At 40.5% G+C, this 13,013-nt stretch overlaps 1 protein-coding gene across 2 annotated transcripts in view; it reads right to left on the reverse strand.

The window, feature by feature from the left end:
• Positions 1 to 13,013, reverse strand: part of slc25a12 (solute carrier family 25 member 12) — a 205,096-nt gene that overhangs the window by 125,727 nt on the left and 66,356 nt on the right. The window contains exon 2 of one of the 2 annotated variants that reach the window (XM_069935707.1): positions 12,382 to 12,529. The exons of the other annotated variant lie outside the window; for it this stretch is intronic. The gene's annotated coding sequence lies outside the window, so the exon portion shown is untranslated. The remainder of the gene's footprint in view (positions 1 to 12,381; positions 12,530 to 13,013) is intronic. 2 annotated transcript variants of the gene reach the window in all.

The following is a 13,013-nucleotide window of genomic DNA, read 5'->3' on the forward strand; positions in this document are numbered from 1 at the left end:
AGGTGCTTCAGGTTGGATTAATTTAGAAATTAAATCTACTAAAATGTTCTCCCTTATTTCAATACTTGGAGCTCCTTTACCTTTCTCTGCTTCTAGATTATCAGATAAATTTGTTGTTAGACATACATTGAGAATTTGGTTTTGGATACCACAGATTCTTATCAGTTAGTCCTATCTTAAGTAATTCTTTATTCCTCCCTTCATTCAAGATATTGGTTTTTACCAATGGTCTAACTTGGGCATCCGATCTTTATTGAACTTTTTTATCAACATAATCTTGCCTCTTTTGAAAAATTATGTGTTGAATTTAATATTACCCAGTCACCATTTTTTTTTCATTATTTACAGGTTAGTAATTTTTTTAACTCATTATCTTTGAGACTTCCTCAGGACTTGGCGTTTAATGTTACAGAGAAAATATATAATTTTCAACCAGACTATATACGGCTGTTGTCTGCCCTGTATGAACTATTTTTACTATCTAAGGATAATTCCCTGGATGGAATTTAAAAAAAAAACTCTGGGAACAAAATTTCTAACAAATATTTTTTGAGATTACATAGGATTCTATTTTGAGACTTATTTATTCATCTTCACTTTGTGCTAGACATTCGCTATTGCAATTTTAAGTAGTACATCGTGCCCACTATTTTGTATTTGTTAAAATATGGCAACCTTATTTAAATTATACTGGTTTAAGGATAAACTACTACCATGTTATTCAGTGTGGCAGAAGACCCCCTGACAGACTTACTTTGTAAAATATGTATATGTGTATATATTTGCTTTTTTTCTTCTCTCTCATCCCACAGGAAATATGGTAAACCATTGTTATACTATGATTGGTTACTTCCAGCTGTACATGCCTCCCGAGACCGATCCTACCCATTACCCCTTGCATGCTCCCCAGTCTTCCTGCCATGATAAGTAGATGAGGTTGGTTGGTGCTCCAGTTTATAGTCAATAAAAGCCCATCAATTTCACAACCTCAGAACTCTCTGGCCTACACAGGCTCTCAGTCTAGTTCTTTATAACCTGATCGAGTTACCAACAAATCTACACATGTCAGTGTGATTATATATTTGGCCTCCATCAGAAATATTTTCATATTCAATATAATAGAAATATTAACTTAATGTGATAGAAAATTTACAGAAAACAGCTTGTACTACATTGTGCTGTTCCAGATGTCTGAATCCCATATACTATACCAGGCTAACTCATCAAGTTCTCATATAATTGACTTGGACAAATAACATGCTCATTGGGAGAATAAGTAATGGCAATTCCATGCACAAGCTATCCTTTTCCCTTTAACGTTTAATCTCTTTTGGTAGAAATCTTTCCTACAACTTATTTCAAGGTTTCATACAATGGGTGAAACCAGCTTTTCGGAATACTAAATTAGTTAATGCAGAAAGGGCAAATAAGTGTCTTAAACACCACAATTTAACTTCCATCAAAACTGATTATTCAGAAAACAATAAATGAAAATATTGTAACGATATTAATATTTGGGGAGAATTTATAAGATTTAGAGTAGGTTACACACATTTTAAAATAGATCTTATTTGAAAGACTGAAGAATTCACATTACAGGATCTTTGGAGAATGTAAGCACCTTTCACACAAGTAGGTGTTAATTGAACTGAAGTCATAAAATGCTTGACCATTGTCTTGCTGGAGTCATGCTGTCTATCAGTACTGCAAAGCACTCACAGAAAGGTCAATTCCTGCCTAAAGAAATCTCTTGGTGCCTGCCACATTGACCACTGCCAGTGGGCTGATATTGCCTCAAACCGTGCATCTTGGCGCCTCACAGTTCGGCGGGCAGCAACCTCCTTTGAAGAAGACCGCAGAGCCCACCTCACTGACAAAAGACAAAGGAGGAAAAACCCAACACCCAACCCCAACCAACCAATTTTCCCCTGCAACCGTTGTAACCGTGTCTGCCTGTCCCGCATCGGACTTGTCAGCCACACATGAGCCTGCAGCTGACGTGGACATTTACCCCTCCATAAATCTTCGTCTGCGAAGCCAAGTCAAAGAAAGAAAAGAAGAACCTAAGATAACAACTTGAGAAGAAGAAAGAACTCCTGTTGTTTTGCTCAGGAAGGTGGGGGTATTGCAAGACATGAGTTACATGCGCTTTTTGGAGTTTGAGTTGGAAAAGAGAGAGAGAGAGTTGAGTTAACAGCTCAGTCAGTCAGTGTGTGGGAGACTGACAAGTAACTGAAAAGTGCAATCCAGGAAAATCTGTTTGAAACTGATGAAAGCAAGTTCCAGAGCAGTAGATGGCTGGAAGTGCTATCTGTCTGATGTTTCTCTTGAAATAGAGGAAAGAATGGAACTCTGTGGTAGCTTAAAGAAAGAGGTTACCATCTAGAAGACCCTGATGGGGCAAGTTTAATCAGCGAGACCCTATGGTAACTAGTTGTGGTACCTCAGTTGTGGAAATCCTTCAACAAATATCTCTCTCTGCAAACCCTACAAGAACCCTCCTGTACGGTAAACATTTACCTTTCAAGGACCAAGCCTGGTGAACTTTATACATGTTAAATTCTGTGCACAGTATGGTGATTTCCTGCAACCAGAGAACTTGGAAGAAGTGAGATTGAACTGTGAACCAAAGAACTTTTCTTGAATTTACACACACATTACATACACGTGCGCTTAGAATTAGAAGGGGGTAATTTGGGTTAGTATAGAGAATATACTATAAGAATAGAGTTAAGAAAGTTTGATTCTATTTTCATATTTGAAGTTGATTAAAAATAACTTTTGTTTTAAAAACCACTTGTCTTGGTGAATGCCTATTGCTGCTGGGTTTTGGGGTCTTTTGGGCTTGTAACAATATTAATAACTAATTCAATAAGACAATTACTTTAGTTTCCAGCCATTACTCACTTCTGTCCATTGTGAGATAGAACAGTATAGATTTAATTTCTTTCCAGTAAGTTAGTTCTTTTTTGCGATCTTTACCTGTGCTGGGAACTCAAAAGGCCATTCCACCAATACACATAGATCTTAACAATTGGGTTAAATAGATGGTGTAATGCTCCCTCTGGATGTTTTCAGAAGTTTATTGAAGAATACAGGTCGTCAATAATGGGAACAAGCCCAGTGAAACCTTTTCAACTATAATTAAGAACATTTTGGGGAATGGAAAAAAAATGTTTAAGATACTTTTGTTTAATTGTAAGCCTTGTAAATGATCATTGCTCTCCGATTCTCCCTAATTTATTTAATGATCCTCTTAACCTTATGTTGCTTTTCATTCTAATCTATCCTCACAATAGCTCTCAATTGCTTCAAAGCAACTTCAAGTACCACTTTAAAAATCTTCTTTCACTGAACAAAGATTCCTTTCTTAGTTACCCAAAAGCATTAAGCTTGTAGTTGATCAGAAAATAGGCTCCAGTGTTAGTTGGTTTATGGGTTTGGCCACAGAGGAAGGAAATAGTTGGACACAATATCTGCTGTTGCATTTGTCCCTCAACAATCTCAGAATCTGTGGCCAAAAATAACATTCTTGCAGCTAAGTACTTTGGCATGATCACTCATAGCATCATGAGTAGTCAACTTCATTACAAAAGCACCATCCTGCTCAAGGCAACTCAGAGCTGTACACCAGAAGCTAATATTGGCTGAAACCAACATTTAACAGCCAATTATCAAGGACAATTCTGGATGATTGTTACTATCATCTGTAGAGTTCACATCAAGAGGTAGTGGTGATGACAGGACTTTGGTTTGGCTGAATTACAGTTAATCTCTGGTAGTAAATGCTAGTAGTATTCAGCAGTGGAGAAGCAGAGAATATGCAGTGTAGCATGTTAGTGGTTAATAAGATCATAGTGAAGGTAGAAAGCAGCAGCTTGATAAAATGTATATAATTTAATCTTTTTAATAATTTAATTGTAAATACATTCTTTGGCTTGGCTTCGCAGACAAAGATTTATGGAGGGGGTAAATGTCCACGTCAGCTGCAGGCTCGTTTGTGGCTGACAAGTCCGATGCGGGACAGGCAGACACGGTTGCAGCGGTTCCAAGGGAAAATTGGTGGGTTGGGGTTGGGTGTTGGGTTTTTCCTCCTTTGCCTTTTGTCAGTGAGGTGGGCTCTGCGGTCTTCTTCAAAGGAGGTTGCTGCCCGCCGAACTGTGAGGCGCCAAGATGCACGGTTGGAGGCGATATCAGCCCACTGGCGGTGGTCAATGTGGCAGGCACCAAGAGATTTCTTTAGGCAGTCCTTGTACCTCTTCTTTGGTGCACCTCTGTCTCGGTGGCCAGTGGAGAGCTCGCGATAGAACACGATCTTGGGAAGGCGATGGTCCTCCATTCTGGAGACGTGACCTACCCAGCACAGTTTAATCTTCAGCCGCGTGGATTCGATGCTGTCAGCCTCTGCCATCTCGAGTACTTCGATGTTGGAGATGAAGTCGCTCCAATTAATGTTGAGGATGGAGCGGAGACAACGCTGGTGGAAGCTTTCTAGGAGCCGTAGGTGATGCCGGTAAAGGACCCATGATTCGGAGCCGAACAGGAGTGTGGGTATGACAACGGAGTGTGAGGTTTTTCAGTTGGTTGTTTTTCCAGACTCTTGTGTAGTCTTCCAAAGGCGCTTTTTGCCTTGGCGAGTCTGTTGTCTATCTTGTTGTCGATCCTTGCATCCGATGAAATGGTGCAGCCGAGATAGGTAAACTGGTTGACCGTTTTGAGTTTTGTGTGCCCGATGGAGATGTGGGGGAGCTGGTAGTCATGGTGGGGACCTGGCTGATGGAGGACCTCAGTTTTATTCAGGCTGACTTCCAGGCCAAACATTTTGGCAGTTTCTGCAAAACAGGACGTCAAGCGCTGAAGAGCTGGCGCTGAATGGGCAACTAAAGTGGCATCGTCTGCAGAGAGTAGTTCACGGAAAAGTTGCTCTTGTGTCTTGGTGTGAGGTTGCAGGCACCTCAGATTGAAGAGACTGCCATCCGTGCGGTACCGGATGTAAACAGCGTCTTCATTGTTGAGGTCTTTCATGGCTTGTTTCAGCATCATGCTGAAGAAGATTGAAAAGAGGGTTGGTGTGAGAAAGCAGCCTTGCTTCACGCCATTGTTAATGGAGAAGGGTTCAGAGAGCTCATTGCTGTATCTGACCCGACCTTGTTGGTTTTCGTGCAGTTGGATTAATGTTTATTCAAATCATACACTGGGCCAATCTGGGGAACCAATGTACATTTTGAGGAGTTTTCTAATTAATTATTTCAATATGTCTATGTTTTCTTTATTTAGCACTTATTTATCTAAATTTACCAAATTTATTCAATTTGCTTCCATTATCCTTTTACAACATGTATTCCAGATCATAGCAGTGCTATAGAAAATAAAGTTTGATCATATTGCCATTGCCTCTCTTGCTAGAGTTCTTAAAATAAACATTTATGGCGTCACACCACTTGGCAGGTGAACTGACCCTGCTTGTAATCCACGCGGCGGGGCAGCCAGCCAAAATGGCACCGTCGGGGGTTTCCCCTTCTTCTCAGCACAGGGCTCAGAAGCCCGGGCTAGGGGACCACATGACACCCGGGTGATGTCAGCGCCCCCCAGCGTGGTTCTCAGCCGGGTCCGGGCGGGGAGTATAAGTCCAGCCCAGCAGCCTGCAATAAATCAGTTCTGCTCACTGAGCTCAACCCGTCTTTCAGTAGTAGTGTTGCTGCCGCTACACATTAGCTGATTATTGATTTTACTGCCATTGAAACAATTTGTCTTGGGTTATTAGAGTTGGAGGTAAGTGGATATGGTAGCATAGAGGTTATTACTGGACTAGAATCCAGAACAAGCTGGAGGAACTCAGGTCAGGCAATATCCATGTTTTGGGCCTGGACTTTTTATCAAAACTAAAGTAAAAAGGATGATATTACATATTTGAAAGGTCAAAGGAGCTGGAAAGGGGCCAAAAAGTGATAGGGGATTGGTCAAAAAGTGGGAGAGGTGCAGAGACAGGAAGAGGGAGAGATAATGAGGAGGGGCAATTAAAGAGAAAAGTTAAAGAGTAGCACAGCAGTAGGTAAAGAGATGTAAACAGTGGAACCAGATTGGGGTGAAGGTTATCTAAGATTAGAAAAATTAATGTTTACACCTCTAGGTTTAATGCTGTTTCGAGGAAGATGAAAAGTTTTTCCTTAGGTTTACATTCAACTTCACCCTGATAAAGGATGAGGCTAAAAACAAATACATCAGTGAGGGTATGGTTGGGGGAGTTGAAATAGTTGGCTACAGGTAGTTCAAGACAAGTCCCACACATAGAGTGCAAGTGTTCAGGGAAGTGCCACCAAATTTGCATTCAGCTTCACTGGTGTTCTACAGGCCAGAGTATACCTATTGCAGTGTATTAGATTGGACAAATTGGTCTGTTTGTGGTCCTGGATGGAGGTGAGGAGGCAGATGCAAAAACAAGTTTTTTTAAACTCTAATTATCTGCTATTGGTGCCTCACTGACAAAAGGCAAAGGAGGAAAAACCCAACACCCAACCCCAACCAACCAATTTTCCCCTGCAGCCGCTGCAACCGTGTCTGCCTGTCCCGCATCGGACTTGTCAGCCACAAACGAGCCTGCAGCTGACGTGGACTTTTATCCCCTCCATAAATCTTCGTCCGCGAAGCCAAGCCAAAGAAAAAGATCTGCTATTGGACTATTCAGAAGTCCTGATAGTGCTACTTTTAGCACACCAGGTTAGCTGTTGGCAGTTCATGTAAATGAACAAAGAGAATCTGGAGAGAATCAACGGGTCAGACAGCATTCATAAAGAGAAATGGTCATTCAAAGTTTTGGAATGGGACCATTTTTTGACCCACTCATTCAGCCTCTTAAGCACTTTCCTCTGTAATTACACAAAATACAAAACTTGTCCCCATAACTCATACCTCACATCAATCCAAGGCCACATACAGACCTTCCAGGTGAGGCAGAATTTTGCATGCACATTGTCCAACCTTATCACTTGTTACAGAGTTCTGTGTTGTGTATTGGCCTATGTCTTGCAAAAGTGACAGTTTGCCTTAGAGAGCCAAGGTGAAGGTGGACTGCTGAGAGAGTGGGAGACAGACTGAGCATGTGCAGAAAATGATCTAAAAATTTCTGGACTTGGACGATAAACCACCACTGGGGGTGCTGTGGAGTGGAAGAAGGCCCAGAGCATGAGTCATGGTCTGGAGGACAATTTAGAACAGTTTAGAATGTTGGGATTTCAAAATGGATGAACATTCCGAAGGTAGCCAGAAGGATCCAGACCAAGCCAGTTGTTCCTCTCTCTACAAGCAACACAAGACAACTTTGAATTTTGTGCTCTCTCTCTCTCTCTCTCAAAGATCTTTTGGCTTCAGTTTACCAAAGAAACTGAATTTTGTTTATGATCTTTGCTTCGGTTGAGATCGAAGTTTTGTGAGTCATGTGTGTTTTGTGTCTAAGTTTTTCTGTGGGCTAGTTGGAAATATAACTTAGACTTTAATTACGCATGTTATATTTAGGCTGGGGAATTTATTAGTTTTACACTGTTATAGAGATTTGCATAGTAACCAGTGAGCATTGTTATAAAAGGGAGGATTTTGAATTAAAGTTTGAAGATTAATTCTTTGTTAATAAAGTAATTGTTCATCTTTACCCCTGTGTGATATGCCTTCTTTGTGGTTGTTGGCTTTATCTTGTAACACACTGTATTCAGTGTTCTTGTATTAGCCTCCTTTACCTCAGTGAGTCCAAATGTAGATTGTTCAACCGTTTCACCAAGGACCTACACTCTGTGGCTCCAAGTCAGAACTTATGGTTGCTAACCATTTTAATTTCGCTAACCATTCCCACAAATACATGTTTAAATGCAGCCTTATCCATTGCCAAGATGATACTAAGTGTAAACGAAGGACCACACATCATGTTCCTTTTGGACAGGCTTAAACCCAATGGCATGAAATCCAGGTAACTCTCAACTCTATCTAGTTCCACTGTTTCCATTTCATCTTTACCTACTCCCATTCTTACTTTTCTCTCTAGCCCTCCCCCTGACCCAATGGGCTCACCCTCTACCTATCTCTCCAGCTCTTGCACCTTCTGTGCAATACCCTATCACCTCTCCTCACAAGAATCTCCTGCCCCCCACCCCCACTCTTCAAACTTTAGTCTCGATAAAGGTTACTGACCTGATTATAGTGGGAAGTGCCCAAGTGGGTAAATAAATATTCCTAACTCAAAATATTGACTGACCATTTCTATCCATGAATGCTGCCTGACCCATTGCGTTCCTCCAATTTTTCTTTGTTCATTCAAGATTTCAGTATTTGCAATTTTGTGTTTCTCTGACCAATTTATGCATTTGATTATATTTGGGTTGCCCTACTGTTGGCTTATCAAAGTTCACCAATATGGAATGAGGGGCTGTGGGAAGCAGTGATCCAGGGAAGAAAGAAAATAAAGATGGCTGCTCCCAGGTTAACACACAACATGGCTCGGCCTTACTATATTTTTATAACTTGATTATAAACTGGACTTGATAAAAATATCAAAACTTGAAATGTTAATTATTATTAAACCCATTTAAAATGTCTGCTTTCTGTTTGTTATTCTTTACCATGTTCATTGCACAGTCCACCAAGTGAAAAACCTGATCATTTTATGGAAGTGTTTGCTTTGAATGAAGTGACCAACAGACAGAAACTGCTTAAAGATGCACGGTGACACCCTAATTACAGATGCCCAACCCCCCTCAAAAAATTAAGCTCTTGGAATTTAACTAGATTTGTTTTGTGTTTTCTTGATCTTTCATGAGGTATACACACCTGTTTATATATTTGTGTTCATAAACACTGAAAAGGTCCATGGGCGCTTAGAACAATCCAGCTGCCAGAAAACAGGATGATTTTAAAATCCTTTAAACTTGTTACCAAGACTGAATGTCTTAAACAACAATGTTGCATAGACACTATAATATTGTTTCATAGAATTACAGATCGTTCACAGCACAAAAGATAGGCAATTTTAATGCATGATCAACATTAATTTGAATGATGATTTATGTCTTTGAACCATTGATTTCTGCTTGTCACCAAATTTGATAGTGATGCCAATTATATTCCAATGCTCGATATTGCACTAAAGTAAATATTTTATGTCAATTGACCAAAAATCAGAATTTCACATTTATTGTGAGAGATATTGTAATTATTTTCAAAAATAAATGTGTCAAGTTTGAGACAAAAGATATAAACACTTGTATTTCAAATAACAGTTTTCTATTCCTAGATAACTTCCCTGTGAAGATTCATTACATGTCCACATGTTAGACCATAAACAAAGGACCAGAAATAGACCATTCAGCCCATCTAGTTACCCTGTCATTTCATGAGCTGATCCATTTTCTCACTCATCCCCACTGCCCGGCTTTCTCCTTACAACCTTTGATGCCCTGGTTAATCAATCTCTCCCTTGTGTACTATTCCACACTGACCACCGACAGATGATAGGAACAACACCGTACTTTCTGTCTAGGCACTTTCCAGCCAGATGGCATTAACATCAATTTCTCTGCTTCTTTTTTCCCCTTTTCAGTTTTTCAAGTTCTCCCCCTCCCTTACCCCTCCACCAACCCAGCCATTCCTTTGCCCCCGATCGCTGCTGTCCCCTCCCTCCCATCACCTGCCTTTGGCCACCCCCCCCCCCCACCAATTCTTTTGTTCGGATGCCTGCCAATATTCTTCCATACCTTGATGAAGGGCTCAAGCCTGAAACTTTGGTTATGTATTTTAACTTTTGCTTCATAAAGGACAGTAACTAGCTGAGTTTCTCCAGCATTTTGTGTTTTTACTTCAACCATGGTGTCTGCAGATTTTCATGATTTACTTCTGTCTTAAATACACCCAAAGACATAGATTCCACAACTGCCTGTGACAACAAATTCCACAGATTTATCACCCTTTGACTGAAGAAATTCTTCCACATTTCTATTCTAAGCAGATGGCCTTCAATCTTGAAGTTGTGCCTTCTTGCTCTAGACTGACTCTATGGGAAACAACCTCTCTGTCCACACCTTTCAATATTCAAAATGTTTCAATGAGATCCCTCCCTCATTCTCCTAAATTCCAATGAGTACAGACCAAGGACTGTCAAACACTCCTCATATGATAACCTTTTCATTCTTGGAATCATCTCTGTGAATCTTCTCTGCACCCTCTCCAATGTCAGCATATCCTTTCTTAAATGGGGAGCCAAAACTACTTACTGTCCTCCAAGTGAGGTCTCACTAGTGCCTTATAAAGCCTCAATATCACATCTCTTCTCTTATAATCTATTGAAATGAATGCCAACATTGCATTTGCCTTCTTCATCACCGACTCGACATGCAAGTTTACTTTCAGTCTATCCTGCACGAGGACTCCCAGGTCCCTTTGCATCTGGGTATTATTTTTAAAAATCTGCCCATTTATTTTTTCTACCTAAGTACATGACCATTGCCTCCCAGTTTGCTCAACGCTACCAGTTCCTTCACCTACATTTGTATCATTTGCAAGCTTGACTCCAAAGCCATTCACCCCACAATCCAAATCATTTATATACAACATCAAAAGAAGCAGCCCCAACACCGACCCTTGAGGAACACCACGACCAACTGGCAGGCAACCAGAATATGATTCATGTATTCTGACTCTGCTTCAAACCAACCAGCCAATGCTCTACTTATGTTGGTATGTTTCCTGTTATACCATATGCTCTTATCTTGTTAAGTAGCCTTGTGCAGTACCTTGTTAAAACCTGAAAATACAAATGTACAACACCAACTGCATCTCCTTTACCTAGCCCGCCTGTCACTTCTTCAAAGAATTCAAATAGGTTTGTCAAGCAAAATTTTCCCTGAAGGAAACCATGCTGTCTTTGGCCTATCTTATCTCGTGTCTCCAAGAACTCTGAAACTTCATCTTTGACAATTGACTCCAACATCAGTCTAACCAGTCTACAATTTTCTTTCTGGTGTCTCTCCGCCTTCTTGAATAGTGGTGAGATTTGTGATTTTCCCATCCTCTGGGATGAGACCAGAATCTTTTGATTCCTGAAAGATTATAACCAATACCTCCACAATCTCTACCACTACTTTTAGAACTGGGGGTGCAATGCATCTGGTCCAAGAGACTTATCCATCTTCTCCCTTGAAATACGTAGTAACTGCACTTACTTCCTTTCCCTGATACCCTTCCACAGCGAAGACTGAAGATAAATACTCATTTAGTTCCTCTGCCATCTCCTTGTCTTCCATTATTATTCTTGTCATTTTCTAATGGTCCTATATCTACTCATTTCTCTTTTACTCTTTTCATACTTGAAGAAGCTTTTTGTATCCTCTTATATTATTTGCTAACCTGCTTTCATACTTCATCTTTTCCATCCTTATGAGTCTTATAGTTATTTTTTTGCAAGCTTTTAAAAAACTTCCCAATCCTCTATCTTCCCACTAATTTTTGCTTCCTTATATGCCCTCTCTTTTGCTTTTACATTGGCTTTGACTTCCCCTGTCAGCCACAGCTGTTACTTTTTTTCATTTGAATATTTCCTCTTTTTAGTTATGTATTTACCTTGCACCTTCCTCATTTCTTGCAAAATCTCTATTGTAGCAATTACTTACTATTATTGTTGCTTGGATGCTAAGAGAATATTGCAGTCTATGACTCGTTCAAACAAATTGGTACTGAAGTTGAGTTTTCCAAAGTTTAATGAACAATACTAAACATTGCTAACATTCAATAGAAAATGTCGGAATACACTTTTACCATCCATTCCACAGAACAAAAGAAACTAAAATCTTATCTCTCAAGCAACCAGAGAAAATTAGTTATGACCCTGAAGCAAAGATGTTGCTAGGAGGCAGTATAAAAATGTTAAATAAAAAACCAGACAAGTGGCAAACATGAAAAACATTGTAACCCCTACAATACCTGCCCCTAATTTAAAAATAATAATTACCATCATGAAGAAAAAAAATCAAACACAGTATATAGTAGTATATATCGGGTAAAATCCAAAAGAAAATAAGTAAATTATCAAAACTTTCTGCCTCTTGTAAAAATAATCTGTCTGTTCAGAAAGCCAGTTTTAATCTTGATCTGAACTTGACATTTGTTATGACATAAACCAGCAGCAATAGAAATTCAACAAGACAATGGTATTTTCAAAACAATAATTTTTATTAATAATTATTAATAATATAAAATCTTACTTAACTGACCTAAGTTTCTTTCGGTTCAGAGAGGGTAGGAGGATGTGGACACCAGGAGCACCCAGACATTAAAGGAAAAAATGGCATAAAAATTAAAATTAGAAGGACTAAAAGGTGAAGAGAACAAGACTAGATTGTTTACCTGCCAAAGATGGGGAAGAAAAACGCCAGCCAGCAAAAGATAACCAGAAAAACAACTGGGAATAGAGACGCTCAATTCAGCCTGACTCAATGGGATTGAGATGGCGCGGGAGCTCTAATGACCCCAATGGTGGTGGTGGCGATGCAACCTGAGGAAAGTACATGGGGAAACAAGTCAACTGTAAGTCCACTGACACAAAAAGTTGCAACAACACAATCGGGGACTGGGAGACAGGGGACCCAGAGAGGGGACTGACTCCCATGGCAGCCGAACTCCAGGGGCACTCGAGCCTGAAGATCAATGGACGATGAGTGCGAGGCGGGGGTGTGCAGGAGACCTTGGCCCCGTGGCAGAGGACGCTAGCAGGTCGATGTTAGACCCCTCAGAGCAACAATTGCAATGGTCGAATGCACGGAAAAGGAGGGGGCGCGGGAGAACTCAGCCTCGCATTGGCAGAAGTGGCAGAGACTGTGACTGACTCATCCAGCGATGAGGGAAGGAGCATGACAGCTGGCAGGCAGGAGAAGAGGAGAGGTGTGGGAGATCCTAACCCTGCAGAGGCAGAGGCCGCTGATACTGTGACAAACCCAAGCAGTGATGGTGGAAGCGGTGTGGTGTCCAGTACAGTGGCA

This window comes from Narcine bancroftii, chromosome 4 (genome assembly GCF_036971445.1).
Source record: "Narcine bancroftii isolate sNarBan1 chromosome 4, sNarBan1.hap1, whole genome shotgun sequence".
Taxonomy (NCBI): domain Eukaryota; kingdom Metazoa; phylum Chordata; class Chondrichthyes; order Torpediniformes; family Narcinidae; genus Narcine; species Narcine bancroftii.